Source organism: Cydia amplana, chromosome 14, assembly GCF_948474715.1.
Source record: "Cydia amplana chromosome 14, ilCydAmpl1.1, whole genome shotgun sequence".
Classification (NCBI taxonomy): domain Eukaryota; kingdom Metazoa; phylum Arthropoda; class Insecta; order Lepidoptera; family Tortricidae; genus Cydia; species Cydia amplana.
The window spans coordinates 1,828,107-1,843,469 of NC_086082.1; the positions used below are offsets into that span (position 1 = coordinate 1,828,107).

The 15,363-nt window shown below is 38.5% G+C and overlaps 1 non-coding gene across 1 annotated transcript; it reads right to left on the reverse strand.

The window, feature by feature from the left end:
- Nucleotides 1-7,204: 7,204 nt before the first annotated feature.
- Nucleotides 7,205-7,276, reverse strand: Trnad-guc (transfer RNA aspartic acid (anticodon GUC)). Its single transcript has one exon. It is a non-coding gene; the product is annotated as a tRNA-Asp (tRNA).
- Nucleotides 7,277-15,363: the final 8,087 nt, after the last annotated feature.

The following is a 15,363-nucleotide window of genomic DNA, read 5'->3' on the forward strand; positions in this document are numbered from 1 at the left end:
GTCAACACACATTTTGCATAAACTGTTTAGGTTTTCATCATATCAATACATGTAAATCAACAAATAGGTGTTCGATTTGCAATAAGAAACATCACTCTCTGTTACACTACGAGACCCATTCGAATACAACGCATTCCCCGCGATCAGCTGATTCAGCAAATGATAATAATAACAACAGCTCAGCTGGCGCGCGCGCTTCAACAGCGCCGCTTCCAAGCACTAGCACCGCGAATCTTCCGTCTCTGTCTCACCCGCCGCGTCGGCCGCGCTCGCCTACGGCGAGTGCCGCTCGCACGCACGGCGGCCAGACAAGCGCTCAGGTGAATAACGACAACATCGCGTTATCAGTTACCATTCCCGCTCGAAACTCAAACAGTGACACGTTAGTTTTATGCCCGACCGCGTCTGTCAACGTTTATAGTAACAATCAAACACATCGCCTCCGCGTATTTTTGGATACTGGAGCGGCTACTAATTTCATAACGAGGGCTTGCTGTGAACGCTTAAATTTAAAAATTATTCCCGCACCTGCTATTATTAATGGCATAGGAAAAATCAAAGACCGCACGTTTGGAATAACGCAACTTACAATACACTCTCGATTCGACTCACGCTGTTCCTATACCGTTTGCTGCCGCGTTATGAATGAAATTACGGACATTTTACCTAGCGCCGAGCTAGAAACCACGCAATTAGATCATCTTCAAGGTTTGCCGATGGCCGATGACGAATATTACTTACCGGGTGAAATAGATTGTTTGATAGGTAATGAATTATTCCCCACGTTACTCGGACCAGGTAAGGTGACCTCACCGACCTCCTCGGTTGTAGGTATCGAAACTACGCTCGGATACATCGCCGGAGGAAGGGCGCACTGTTTTCCTAATTCGCTCGAAAATGAAACCCGCGCATTAAATTCTCGCAACTTGGAAAAGACTTTCTTTTGCCAAACTGAAGATTTCGGTCTAGATCAATTAACGCAACGCTTTTGGGAAATTGAAAATGTCCCAGATAAAACCCATTTTAGCCCAGATGACGAAGCATGTGAAAAACATTTTCAGTCAACTTACACGCGCGACGACGACGGTACCTACACCGTTGCTCTTCCTTTCAAACACTCGCCTGCCGAATTAGGATCCTCTTATTCCGCAGCGAAGCACCGCTTATTAAACTTAGAAAAGAAACTCGACTCAACTGAATTACGGTCAGATTATAACGCAACTATTCAAACTTACATAGATCAAGGTTATTTAACAAAGGTCCCAAATGACTTTCAAAGCACTGATTCTTATTACATACCGCATAGAGCCGTTTATCGTCCCGACAAAGAAACTTCAAAGACGCGTATCGTACTGAACGCTGGTTGTAAAACCACCTCTGGAAAATCCCTTAATGATTTACTATATGTAGGCCCAGTTCTACAAAATAATATTTTCGAACTGCTTTTAAATCTCCGCATGTTTTCAATCGCAATATCCGCAGATATCGAAAAAATGTATTTTCAAGTGAAACTTTCTCCTGATCATCACTCATTCCAAAGAATTTTATTCAGGTTTGACGCTAATTCACCGATCGAAATATATCAATTTAATAGAGTTTGTTTTGGTGTTTCCAGTTCACCATACTTAGCTTTGCGTGTCGTGCGACAACTTGCCGCAGATAGCCGCGATTCATACCCGCTCGCCGCTTATGAAGCCGAAAACCATATGTACGTTGACGATTATGTTAGCTCCGTTGATAACGTTGATACGGCAGAAAAAATATATAAGGAAATGACCGCTATGTTCAAATCGGGAGGTTTCAACTTAGTCAAATGGATTTCAAATGATACTCGCCTCATGTCACGCGTCCCATACACGCAAAAAAGCCCTCTCGCTGTCAAATTTGATGACGACCCCAACGCTGATACTAAAATCGTAGGTATGCAATGGCAGCCTACTGACGATCAATTTCACTTTAAAACAAACATTGATTTTCCAGAAACTTGCACCAAACGCTCGATTCTATCTGTCACCGCGCGCTTGTTCGACCCGCTAGGTCTAATTAGCCCGGTCGTAGCTTATATGAAATTACTCATTCAAGAATGTTTTAAACTTCAACTCGATTGGGATGATGAAGTGCCCGACTTCATTGTCTCCAAATGGAAACAATTCCATCAGGAACTTCCACACTTATCGGAAATTAAAATCCCGCGCCACATTGGCATCACGTCAATAAACAGAATAACCCTAATCGGATTCGCCGACGCTAGCCAGCAGTGTTATGGAGCTGCGATCTATGTACGCGTAGACTCAGATGAAAACTCAACCGCGCATTCAGTAGAATTACTCACCGCTAAATCCAAAGTTTCCAATCCGAATAAAACCCTCGCTCGCTTAGAACTCTGCGCCGCTGTATTACTCGCAAAATTGATAAATTCCGTTCGCGACGTCCTAAGTAAACGATGCACTATAAATAGAATATACGCTTTTTCAGACGCTACTGTAACACTCACATGGATTCATTCACCCGCTTATAAGTTTCACACATTCGTAGCTAATAGAATCGCTCAAATAAATGAGTACTTACCCGCTTCCCACTGGTACCACGTCCGTGGTGTAGAGAACCCGGCAGATATTGTTTCGCGGCCTGTAACGCCAATAGGATTAGTAAATAACTCACTCTGGTTCCACGGCCCGCAATGGCTGTCCGATCCGATTAATACTTGGCCTGTAAAAGAATTTAAAATAAATAATAACAAACATGAAGATTTACAAGAAATTAAAATTACATCGCTTCCCGCGCAAACTGTATCTACGGACTTTGCTACGGATGAACCCACTCACCCAATTCATGACCTCGCTGTAAGATGTTCGACGTGGACTAAATTCATTCGCTCACTCGTATACGCATTCCGTTTTTCAAAATTACTTCACTCTCAAGGTTCCATAACTCCATTTGACTTAGAATATGCAGAATACCGCGTACTACGCTACGAACAAGAAACACATTTCTCTCGCGAGCTTGACGCTATTAAAAATAACAAATTAATTCCCAGTAAATCAGTTCTAAAACTGCACCCATTTATTGACGACCAAGGGCTCCTAAGAGTAGGAGGTAGACTCACTCATTCTCAATTAGGTTTCGATCAAAAACATCAAATACTGTTGTCCGCAAAAAGTAGAATAGTATCGCTTTTAGTAGATTATTATCACTCGTCGAACCTGCATACTGGTCCCGCCTTAGTACTAGCACTAATTAGACAAAAATATTGGATTTTATCCGCTCGAAATTTAATTCGTCAAAGAGTACACAAATGCAACTCCTGTTTCAAACTTAAACCGTTGTCTACACAACCGCCGATGGGTGACCTCCCCGCCATCCGCGTCTCTCAAGTAAAGGCATTTGTACACACGGCTGTCGATTATGGCGGACCGTTTTATATTACTCATATACGCCGTCGCGGAGTTAAAAGCCATAAGGCTTATATCTGTCTGTTTGTTTGTTTAACAACAAAAGCCATCCATTTAGAATTGGTCTCCGATCTGAGCACGGACTTATTTCTCGCCGCTTTTAAACGTTTCATTTCACGCAGAGGTCCGGTTTCAATTTTATATAGTGACGGAGGTACAAATTTCATTGGTGCGAAACACAAATTAAACGAAATTTACCCACTTATACAGTCCACTGATTATAATAACTATTTGAGTAATTATCTTGCGCAACACAAGATTCAATTTCAACACAGTCCACCTTATGGTCCTAACTTTAACGGTTTGAGCGAAACTAATGTCAAGTCAGTCAAAACTCACTTATATAAAGTTATAGGTAATCAAATTTTAACCTATGAAGAGTTTAATTCAGTTTTGGTCCAAATTGAAGGGCTACTTAACAGTCGTCCGATTTGCGTCCTATCATCGGATCCTTCTGATCCGACCGCGTTATCTCCAAGTCATTTCTTAAATATCACTCCACTTAAGTTTTTACCCGCGGAGAAAGTTGATATTAATATTCCAAATCATATGTTAACTCGCTATCAGCTTCTAAATAAAATTGTACAGAGTTATTGGAACCGTTTCAGCATGGAATATCTCACTTCCCTTCAACAACGCGATAAATGGAATTCACCTTCCAAACCTGTGAGTGTGGGAACAGTTGTTGTCATTAAAGATGATAATGCTCATCCTATGTTCTGGCCTCTCGCCGTTGTCTCAGAGGTCTTCCCAGGAAAGGACAATGTCATTCGCGTCGCAAAAGTAACTACTTCTTCAGGAACTTATGTCCGTCCTGTAACTCGGCTCTGCCCGTTACCCACGCAATAATTAAATTTAATATAGTACAAATTTAGTATTGAAAAAAAAAAAAAAACTCTTAGTATTAGCTTCTATAAAAATATTCATTTACTTTTAACGCAATGTAGAGGAAACCTCTAGGCGCCCCGAAGTTGGCTACGCCATTGTGATTATTTCATACATTTTATATTTAATTTTAAACTTATTTTTTAATATATATCATACATACTACTCGAACGCACCTTTTATATATTTCATACCTGGCAATATCCTTTCATAACCCCCCACTCCCCTCACCTGCAACCGCCAGTGCAAAATAAAACCTCACCGCGGGCGCGTCCAAAAAGTTTGCATTCCTCCAATTAATCTCAAAATCAAGTAAGAAAGTACTCTAATAAGATCAGTGACGTCACGTGTAACCCTGTGCATTGTGAATTCATCGAAGTGTCGTGTTTGTGCCGAAATACGAACTCAAAACTTGGAGTCGGCGGTCTACGTGCTATCGAGGTTTGTCCTGCCCCTCCAGATATTACATAAGTACTTACCTAAAAAAAAAAATGTTTATATTGAGAATTTCAAAATTAGAAACTTTTCGTTTGTGTTACTTATCTTAATGTCTTATTTTAATTTTTTATTATATAAAATTACAACCATGAATTATTGAACCATAAATGTTACAGGTCAAATAAAAAAAAAATAGATTATATTATATTACGGTAATCATTTTTTTTTTCTCAAGGAATGGAGATGTAGTGGGTGCGTTACGCGTACACTCACGTAAACTCACACTCCCTTAGTTTAGCCCTATATAAGCTTTTACATGACGTTATTCAAGACATTATAGATCGATACTCCAAGCAAGTTGTTTCATTCAACGTCCCACATCACAGGTATATGCCTGTGTCCCTCTTAGAGTCTTAGCAGCAAGATAGCGTAAAATTTCAGACGAAGTTGTAGATATAATAACTATTAATACTCCATATGTTTGTTATGGAGAGAGTAGGTATGAGGCCCGGGAAGAACATAATTATTTAGGATAGTTTTTATTGATAAACCATCTTAATCCGTTCAGCGGTTTAAGCATGAAGAGGTACTAGACAGACAGACAGAGTTACTTTCCCATTAAGTAGGGATACTACAGCTTAATGTGACGTTATGACAGCATATGCGGGCTGGGTTCAGGGCGCAAGAAGTAACCGTGTCAGGGCAGATCAGTCTATGTGCCTTCGGTCACGTCCACACCGTACTTTAAGGTTCTCATCTATTAAATAATAATAGTCCAGTCGCCCGCACATACATCGATTGCTGCTGATTGAGCTATACAATTGAAATAAAATTGCCATTTTGCGATGGAATATTCTCAACATCGGGGAAGCCCGACTGAGGCATTCCTATTAGTTACAATCATGTGTTAAAGAACGGTCACGATAGATCGTGCGCAAGCGCAAGTGACGTCACCCGCGTGCACGGGAGGCTGCGGCCTCTCATAAAACCATGAGGCCAATTCGAATTCGAACGTACATTTGACATCAAAACTATATCTAAATGAGAATGATGTAAGTTAGTCCTCATTCGCCCGTTCATTTTGCTCGCCTTGTCCGTAGGTGCTTATAACTATATGTGTTAGTACGGATATGATGGTCGTTCTTGTTCTACGTGACAGCGTGATAAAACGGAACCCGTCACTTTCAATCGCGCGGTGTTAAAAAGTGACTGATATTTTGTCACGTGGATAAAGGATCCACAATAGGCCTGCAGCGCTATGCACGCGCGAATGATAACTAATTAACTATAGTTTGGAAAGGACTGTCTCATTTGAAACATGGAGAGAATCATATTCCAGAACGAGCTTAACCAAACAATTTGTAGGTACAATAAGCATGATTGAGTGGCTGGTCAGGATTAATACGTGTCTTGTGACAGCTGCGTACTGCGTAGGGCATTGTAGGGCACCTGTCTGTAGGGTGCTTTGGAGACGGCGGGACATAGAGGGTAAATGGACGCCTAGCAATTTAGACAGGTATTTGAACTCATTTTATTTTTTTAATAATATAGCTAAAAAAAATTACCAGAGCCTTACCTGAAAAATCGAAAATGTGAAATAAGAGCCAAGTTCAATATTAAGCATGCGTCGTTGTTGACTTCGCCGGAAAAAGAATTGAGATCTAGGAATATGGCGATAATATGGATGGCTTTATCCACGTGACAAAATATCCGTCACTTTTTAATACCGCGCGATTGAAAGTGACGGACACCGTTTTATCACGCTATCACGTAGACAAGAACGTCCATCATATCCGTATGTGTATCTATGTCTTATATAAAGTTTATAGTTTACATACAGCGTTGAACGTCTAGTTTGGATATCCAAACTAGACAGTCAACGCTGTATGTAATTAGTTAGTAGGAATTAGGATGATGATGATTTATTTTTTGTGGGTTATGTCCGGAAGTTCGCAGCCGTCTGTAGCCATTTTAACCGGACTTCGTTTAAACCCGGACACATGGGCCCGGATTACTCGGAGGGCCAGCCCTGGGGCGCTTAGCGAGTTAATTGCGGCCCTGCCTTAAAGCCCCCTGACCTCTTGGATGTAAAATTTGTTTTTCCGGAATTTCGGTGAGATTGAAGATTGTTGTGTTTATCTAAATTGGTACCTAGACTAGATGACTAGGGGTATCCTTATAAAAAACCGCCTAAAGGGTGCAGTGCAGTGCAAGAAAATGAGATTTAAGAAGAGGTGGGGTAAGTCAACATTTCTAGTCTGAATCTGAATTTTAGTAGTATCTGTCTTTAATTATTTAGTACAAGCACTAATTTAACATAATGTGAAAGGTACTGAAATGTAAATGTATTTTTGGATGTTTTAGAAAAAAAAAATATCCGAAATTATTTTGAAATGGCCGAAACATTACTACAGAAAAGCAAAAACGATCTCTCCGGCGGGGAATCGAACCCCGGTCTCCCGCGTGACAGGCGGGGATACTTACCACTATACTACCGAAGATGTGTTGGCAACGGTGAAATTTAATTTTACGTTCTACAACATATATCTGGAATGCCAAAATAACAACGCCTTGCCAATACAACGCAAATTAGCTCAATTTATTGGTTTGTGTAGGCATAGAGAAAAAAATACATAGAGTGCTCACTCCATACATCACTTTTAGTACCAAAAAGACTATTAGCATCTAGCATCGAGTAGTGGAACTATCAGTACTGCTACTTGACAATAGATGTAGCACCGACCGGAAAGTCTTATGCTGTTGAGATAACACTTTCCGGTCGGTGCTACATCTATTGTCAAGTAGCAGTAGATACTGATAGTTCCGCTAGTCGATGCTAGATGTAGACACTGAAATTAATAGTCTGAACTGATGTATGGAGTGAGCACTCTTGTCTTACTATATTTCTCTATGGTGTAGGTACCTGACTGTGAAAGATAATATTATGCAACCGTGGTTTAAGAGTTAAACAACGATTTTTAACCACATTAAAGAAGTAGCAATGAATGGAGGGTATTACGGGCGGGAAGAGAATGAATGAATGAATGAAATTAAAAAAAACATGTCTAGAGTTCACTTATTTGTCAGAGATGACATTTAAAATAAGGTTGGCAACACTGTATTTCATACAATATTTTTTAAGTGGTCATTACACGAAGTATCTAATAAGTGCCAAAAAGATACTGCGTGTATGCACAAATGCTTTTTTGGGGAATAGACTAAAGACTTGTCTTGACAACTATAAGTGGGTTTTACAGGTGTGTGCGTGCACGACCCTTTAAATGACAAATAAAAGTACGGGAGTAGAAAAAACTAATTAACAATGCAACATGTATCGAGTAATTACTAATTCGTCGCACACCTTTTTTTTTAAATGAGTTATTTAGTGATAGGAATCCGGCTGAACCCTATAAAAAGCGACATTAGAAAAAAAACTTCCAACAAATAGTTTATTAAGTTTTCTATCTATTCTATACAGATTCTCCTCTTTTTTGACAACATCGATTAGCCAAACTACTTGCTTTAGCAATGAAACAAACAAAATATAAAGGGTAGGTTAGACAGGTAAAAAATAAAATAGCTTCAATCAATTCAATGCACTATATTTTGTCTTCAGACGCAATATTACAAAGGTAAAGTAAGACGACGTGCTAAACGAAAGATAAGAAAATATAATTTTGTGCTGAATAAAAAACCCTTCATATGCTAACACCAAAACCTGGGTGTGGTGGCCCCAAATAGTTATATGCTTCTTCTTAAAAAAAAATATTAATAAGTACCTATATATATCAAACGGTGTTTGAGAAAATCGCATTCAACCGATTTTCATCTCATAAGAGTTCCGCGAACAGTTTTGTACGGAGCTCTAAAAGCAAACTTTAATTTAAAAAAGTTAAAAACTAATTATAAAAAAAGGGACAAACGATTATAAAAGGCACGTTAGATTTTAAGCCGACAAAATAAAATTTAAAAGATTTGAATGTTATACATTGCTGCGTTTTGCAAAACGGCAGAATTTTATAACGATCAATAAAACCATTTAGATTTTTGATAATTTTTGTTTAACTAAGTTCCTTACTCAACTTTGGGAATAAATCAAATTATTGTATTAAATATTTTGATTTGTGTTTTTCGACATAAAGTCGAGAAATTGGGACCGGTTCCGCCGTGGCGGGGTGGCCTAGGGGTTCAAGTGGGGTTCAAGGCGTTAGCCCGGATTACTAAAGACGCCGGTTCGAATCCGGTCTTCACCACTGAGTTTCGTCACTTTTCTTTGACATATGACAACTATTTCAGATTATAGTTCCTTACATATAATAACATAATGCCAAAAAACTAAATGTGGCCACCACACAATCTGACTAGACAGAGAGCCAGTATGGCAGAACCACAAAAAGTTATGTTAATCATCTCATCGTGTATATTGTTGTGATTCTACCATACAGCAAAACCTAGACTTCGTATAGACGAGACACTATTACTAGTAACATTATTGTAAAGAGTCCCCAGCAAGCTCGGTCTCCATACAAACGTAGTTACGCGCTCATTTTAAAACGCCTACCTAGATTGCTCTGAAACTTTGTGGGTACTATAGGATAAGGTATGTATGTCGCAGTCTATTTAAGTTGTGAAGGAAATGTTTTAAAAAAGAAACACATGTAGTGCGGTGGAACCATGGTAAAAATAAATTAAATTGCAAACAGTGTCAAACTCCGGTTACGTAGGCGACCGAAAGAACTGGTCACTCTACAATCTAAATAGTATTACGATGCGGCTAAACGTGGGCCGCCTTATTGAAGAACGTATCGCAATGACAATCCGGCTAATCGTCGATCCGCCGCATTTCAAAACGCCCCTGTTTTAGAAAACGGCTAGCCGTAATGTAATACGGCGGATTATACGATCTGACTACGACATGTATATCTAGTCCTGCCCTAGTAGCACGGTCGCATTTTTATCGTTTATCACCATGCCTGTCACGTTCTAACAAGTATGTAAGTGCGAAAGTGACGGGCATAGTGATAGTCGATAAAAATGGAACCGTGCTGAGCCCCCTGTGGTGGTAGCATCGTCTCATTTTTATCGCTTGTCACTATGCCTGTCATGTTCTAATAAGTAAGTGACAGGCGATAAAAATGGAACCATGCTGCGCCGACTGTAATTAGTTTATGTAGCTTCAGATACCATAGTTAAAAAATACAGCGAAGTTTTTCAAACAAAACTTGTTTTTGCTCTATTTGTTTGTTTCATAGACTGGGCTAGCACGTCATTTGGCGCGACAGTATCTCGCAGCCAGATAGACTACCCATCCCTTTTTTATTAACATAGTTAGAAAAAGAGGTGCTGGAACTATATAAACGCACGGTTCCATTTTTATTGACTATCACTATGCCCGTCACTTTCCCACTTACGTACTTGTTAGAACGTGACAGCCGGTGATAAATGATAATAATGCGACCGTGCTACTAGGGCTGGACTAGATATACCTCATGTCATTGTACGTGCAAAGTTTCATTACAAAATCCAATACGTAGTTTTAAAATTAAAATGAGAACGAAACTCCGTTTGTATGGGAAGGTGAAATTCGGCCGAGCTTGCTGCGGACTCAGAAAATAAGACAGGCATTGATATCATGGTTGTGCTTATCACGAATAATTATAAAATACCAACACCGCTTTCCGACACCGGGCATTAGTAAAAGATGAGGGCTTATAATTTAAAATTTAACCATGTCTTCTCGTGCGTGATAAGCGCAACCAAAATTTATATCAGCAGTCCCTTGATACACCGTTCACGTTTAAAATTAATCATTTGACTGAAAAAGACGCGCGCTCTTATTCCTGTATTCATAATGACGTGTAGCGCACGATAGACGTGGAGTTCAAATAGCATTTTATATAGAAAGTATAAAAGGTATCCTTAATAGTGTAGCGTCTATAGGGCATTATGCCAGCATTTATACCTGTACTTTCCTAAAAGAGACAAAATCGTAAGAAATACAAACCAGTTGTTTTTCATAAGCTCATTAACCGTAATATATTCATGTGGTCAATAGGTTCTGTTATAAAACTTATAAACTGATGAACATCGAAGTATACTGACTTTACAGTGGAGTCATTGTAACAGATATATTATCCTAATATTACTTTCAATAATCTAAGCATACAATATTCTGTCTCCCAGTCACCAGTTACTACAAATGTAATGAATCTGTCCTTATTTATCGAAAGATTATTGCACAAAGACAAAAGAGACAGAGATACTTCAGTTTGTTCCAATTAATCCTTACAGTTTTGTCTCATTGAATTAAGGTTTGTCGCAATAGCGATTAATACGCCACCTACGTCTTTTAGTATGGATTTGATACAGAAACTTTTATCGTTTATCGCGCCGTATGTCACTTCCACTCTTACATAGGTACTTGTTAGAAAGTAACTGCTACGATGACAGATGATAAAAGCTACCAACTCGGTTTACAATTGGTAATATTTTATCACTTATCGTCGTGGATAACATATTAAGTCATTGACATATTTGGTGAGACGTAAATAATCCACAGTAATAAGCGATGATTATATCCGTGTATTATTTTATTATTATTAATTTAAACCAACTTTTGGTTGAATACATCGGGTCGGGATTCAAAATGATTCTTCAATTCCATACGCCTTTTATTTATAAAGGTTCACATTTATAATTTAAATCAAGCTGATGTGACAAACCTTAGAAATATAAGCTTTTAAATAAACGAAATAGCCATATATTATACATCCGTTTCAGATAGGTAGTGCCTAATTCCTGTTTAAACATTGACAAATTGTATTTAGTCATACAAAAAATATAATAGATAAATATTGATTAATTTAATTTGGCAGGATAACCGTTTCCGAAGCTTTATGTAGTACAAAAATGTATTTTACTGTTGTACATTGTGTAGTTATATCATATGGACATATACATTTATCATGGAAGTACATAGGCTATTGCTTCTAGATTATGAGGCGATACTTAATATTATAAGGCCCACTTGCACCATTCCACTAACCCCGGGTTAACCGGTTAAACCATTAAACAAGTGTCAAATTGTACTGGAAACCATGGTAAATCCAGGTTTAACCGGTTAACCCCGGGTTAGTTTAATGGTGCAAGTGGGCCTAAAAGATATAATACAATGAATAAACATTTGTATATAATTGCATACAGTTTTAAATATGCACCACACTTAACATAATATTTCTAAGTAAGTATACACTATTAAACTACTTCGTAAATTAAATTTAAGGTAACACAAATAAATGAAATGTCTAAAACATTGTACGTAAAGGCACAAATAATTTAAGTACTAAAACTATCAAAAAACCTTAACCTATTTTTTATATTAAGTAAAATTCCAAAAACACTAATTTAAAATAGTTACATACATTTATTTTCGAAGTACAAGAGAACAATTTCAAATTGTCCAAACAAATATTGATTTCGAGGTAAGGTATTTCGTTACTTTTTTACATAAAAATAAAGATCTTCTTATGTGTGGACGATAAAATAGAACATTTCAGCGGCAAGTGTTTAAGATTTATACTCGTTATCAAAAAGACCATAAAGACCATAAGGCCGTGCCGGTCTACCGATCACACTGACCATCCAGCCTCTAGACTCAACTTAGGCCAATTCTTTCATGAAACCGATGCTGCCAAAAATACAGGGGTGCGGGGGACGAGGTGAGCGAGTCCCGTGCCGTGATTGGTCCGTTCAAACACACGTGGGCGTCAGACAGAAATATCTGCCGGGCGCTAGTGATGTGACACGTTGAATAATAACATTGTCAATCACGGTCAATAATGTAATAACAGTAATAATATGCAAGCATGTTTTGAATGCTATGTTGATTCGTTCGTTCGAAAACATTAACCCATAACGTTGTGGTTTCGTTAGCAGGTGTATCTGCTTTATATAATTAATTTAAAAATAAACTATTGGTAAAAAGGCGTCTTATGGGATTTAGAGAAGCGCGAGACGAGACGAGATGCGGATGCGGATATTCGCAACATCCCTGCTTGGAAGTACTTCATTCACGCAGCTCGCCCTTCGGCCTCGCTTTAAATTACTGAGGGTTGCACGCTTGGAAGTCGGGGTGAAGGCTTCGGGCCTTCGGCGGGTCAGCCTTCGGCCTCCCAGCCTGATATTCGCCCTTCGGGTTCGCTTAACCTACTTGGAAATTTTCCTTTGCCCGTGTCCGCCGCCATTTTGAGTGTTAATAAAAAATAATTCACATACTAATCTTGGGCCCCCAAGCTCGCCGCATGCCAAATCTCAACGCGCTCAGACCAACTTGAAAAAAAAAATCATATCATAATCATAATCATAATTATTTATTGCAACCATGGTATTCTTATGTTAGTTAGTACATTTTGAAACTTTTTAAATGCAATTTGTGTTGTCTCGGGCCCTCTATGGCATTTGGTCGAGCACCCCCCACCTATCTCTCACCTTTGAAGCTTTTCATAAAAAATAAGTGGCCATTTTTACCGCCATATTGGTTTTATTAAAAAAAAATCCATAGGAATACAGCTAGGTGACCCCGAGTTTTCGTGACCAAAATTTTAGCGCGCTGGGAGCATTTTGAAAAATGATCGCCATTTTGAATCCGCCATTTTGAAAAAATAATGGCGGCTTCAAAAACTGTCAGCGTCCCTCTATGACATTTGGTCGAGCATCTCCCACGTATCTGTCACCGTTTAGTGACCAAAAGTCGGATAATCCGGTAGACCAAAAGTCGGATTTTTCTGGAAGTCACCAAACCACCCCCTCTATACGACCGTATCAAAGTCAAATACCCCAGGAACCCCCTTCTGGGAGAGCAATTATGTCAATTAATCAGTCGGGTTGCGGCTTTATATACAGGGTGGATTTTCTTTTTGGCTCAGTGAGGGCAGCTACCAGATCCCGTACTGCTACGAGAAAACGGTCTTAGGAGACCTTCCCTCGATTTCAAATTAGAGCCCATTCCTATTGAGGATCAAAAGCTTGTATGGAAGCAAAAAAAAATTCCGGCTAGAAAAGCCACAAATCGAGGAAAACTTTTCCCATAATATTTGAATGAAAATGAAAACTTTTATTTTTCACATGCTACTTTTGTATGCCAATCGATTCCATTCATATCCAGTATCAATAGTTTCCTAGGGGTCGACTTACGGTAATGTACTAAAAATCCACAAATTAATAAAAACTTTTTCCATACATTTACTATGGAGAAAATGTGAAATTTTATTCACAATTTTCTACCTCGCCCATCATTTGTACAGCAATGTCTTCATACAGTATTATGGTTCTTAAATGTAACAGGACAGGACTGATTGGCCAAATATTATGGCAAAAGTTTTCCTCGATTTGTGGCTTTTCTCGCCGGAAATTTTTTTTTGCTTCCATACAAGCTTTTGATTCTCAATAGGAATGGGATCGATTGGCATAAAAAAAAAGTTTGTCAAAAATGACCTTTTTCTCGTATCCTGTATGTTTTTTCCAAAATCTGTAAATGCCAATCTTCATTAATTTGAAATCGAGGGAAGGTCTCTTAAGACCGTTTTCTCGTAGCAGTACGGGATCTGGTAGCTGTCCTCACTGAGCTAAAAAGAAAATCCACCCTGTATTCGCGGTATCCTACTATACCCACCCATTAAAAACACCCTGTATAATTCTATTAAGAGTTATTACATGGTTTAAATCAAATATTTATTTGTTATTATGTAAATGAAATGTTATTTAACACAATCTAACTAAATGAAGTTTAAATTATTTGGCCGAATGTTCAAGTATCATTGCCATGTTGGCAGTCGTACACAGAAAAAAAGCAAAAATTAAAAAGTTAAACCGACGCCCACTATTCTCAACAAAAATGGAATCAAAATAATGCATTTTAAATTGCAACCGTGTGTTTTTGTATAAAATTTGTCTTGTGATTAATTTAAATTTGCAATGTTTTTATAATCGCTAAAAGTAATACGAGTACCTATGTAGTGCTGAATTGACAATATCGTTTATGTTCAAGGGAAAATTGGTACCTGACCGTAAGTGTAATTCTCATATTATTTATTTGTTTTATAGTGAATTTTTCGCAAATACCTATGCGATTTGAATTGAATTACCTTGTCAATAGTAAACAATCACATTCTATGGATATGGACATCACTAGTTTGGGCTTAAGAATGTCACGTAATAAAAGACAAGAAAGGATGTATACGGATGCAGCGCGATAGAAAGAGACTTTCTTAAAAGACGTCATCGAATTTCAAGCGCTGTCAAATTTGATGAGACGCTTAAATTAAAATATTTTTTATCCAAATCTCTAAAAAATCGGCTTACCTGTGAAATGAAATGCCATTTTTTTGTACACCAGAGTTTTTAGTGTTCTTGCCACACAATTTGACACAACAATAATGCATTTTTGATAGCAAAAACTTCTTCGAGCTACCGAAGTTTCTAGACCGAGCCCGGTCCGCCGACTGAAGTAAGCGGTGTAGGCGTGACTCGAAGATGGAGTAACGCTACCGTATGTGTGGCAGAGGGGGTAGCGCGACTATGCTATGTCTAG